Source organism: Phoenix dactylifera, unplaced genomic scaffold (assembly GCF_009389715.1).
Source record: "Phoenix dactylifera cultivar Barhee BC4 unplaced genomic scaffold, palm_55x_up_171113_PBpolish2nd_filt_p 000607F, whole genome shotgun sequence".
In the NCBI taxonomy this organism is placed as follows: Eukaryota; Viridiplantae; Streptophyta; class Magnoliopsida; order Arecales; family Arecaceae; genus Phoenix; species Phoenix dactylifera.
The window spans coordinates 97,614-99,395 of NW_024068003.1; positions in this window are offsets into that span (position 1 = coordinate 97,614).

Below are 1,782 nucleotides of genomic sequence, written 5' to 3' on the forward strand. Positions count from 1 at the left end.
TCTGCTTTTTCTGGCCGTTCTGCACACTCTGCGCAGCCTGACAATATGACCGTTGGTGGGTTGGAGTCGACTCGCGCGATCAGGAGTCGACTCGGCTGTAGCAGGAGTCGACTCACGCTTTTCCGGAGTCGACTCGGCAACTGTTCCAAATTTGAATTAAAGTTGCAGTCTTGACTGGGAGTCGACTCGTCTTGACCTGGAGTCGACTCGCCAACTTCTGGAGCTGACGTGGCAATTTTGGAGTCGGCTCATCCACTGAAGTCCGTGGATCCAAATTTGAATTTTGTCCACTCGAGTCGACTCGACTGTCCTGGGAGTCGACTCGAATCTCAGAGCCCGAACTCCCGATTCTCTGTCTTTTGGCTCATCCAGTCTTGGAGTCGACTCGAACTTCCTTGGAGTCGACTCGGCTCTCAGTTTCCGAAAGTTGGTCTTCTGCCTTTTGACGTGAAGCTTGTCTCGGAGTCGACTCGAGCTGTCTGTGAGTCGACTCGAATCTTAGAGGCAGTAACATGGTCTTCTGTCTGTTGATGGTCGCTCAGTCTCGGAGTCGACTCGCGTACTGCGGGAGTCGACTCGAATCTCAGAGTCCGAAGATCGTTCTCTGACTTTTTCTTTGTGTTTCTCTTGGAGTCGACTCTTACTACCCTGGAGTCGACTCGTTGAACATTGGAGTCGACTCGCGCACTTCAGGAGTCGACTCGTTGACAGTTTCTGAGTTGAAGCTTTCTGTCCTTCTGTCTGTTCTCAGTCGGAGTCGACTCGTACTGATCTGGAGTCGACTCGAGCTCGTGCCAGTGAGCTTGATACGCTTGGAGTCGACTCGTGATACTCGAGAGTCGACTCGAGTCTCAGACATTGGTTCATGCAGACTTCTTAACTTATCCAAAATACTATGAACCAAGTCTAGAAACACTTGGACAGGATTTTCACTGAAACACTCAATTGAATTCATTAGTAATCACAAGATATACTCAAATGCTTTGAGCTCATCAAAATCAAATGGGGTTTTAATCAATCACTCCACAAGGTTCAAGGGAGTTAGTGCATTCAAGTGAAGAAATCAAGTGCTTTCAAGTTTTCCAACTGATTTCAAGCTCAACTACTCTCTTCCGCTCGGCATTCAAAGCTCACACTCAAGCCTACGCGATCCACATCGGAAGAATCATCATTTCCCACGCTTCCAACGGCAAAAGGATTCTTCCGGGTTTTATAGTTTATCATTGTTATATTTGTTGTCGGCGCCCCGCACCGGAACCCACTCACACCAGCGCCGCCACCGACGTCGGACAAGCAAGAGAGATACAAACGGATAAGCACTCTCTCGCTCCCTCGACTCCGGACTCAAGGATCACCTCTTCGCTCCGCCTACGAAGGGCAAAAGATTACCCCGTGGTATCAGTAGGATAAAACACTTGAGCACCGCAACGGATTATCAAAGATCAAAGGAAGAAGAAGGAAGAAAATAGCAAAGCAAACACAAAGATGTAACGAGGTTCGGCTACAAATAGCCTACGTCCTCCACCGCTCCAAATCTCAATAAGGATGAACTGATTACAGAGATAGCACACACCCGAACGATCACAAGCGATCGATCTACAAGAGATTCACACAGAATTCCCTTTGCACAAGAAGTAGGATCCCAATCCTCTTCTTCTCTAGAACCCTAGCCTCACAAACAAGAGTCTTTCTCAAATATACGGCCAATAATCCTATTCTAGGGCTCTCATGAGTCCTATATATAGTCTCAAGACCTTCAGATGATCATAGCCGTCGAAACGC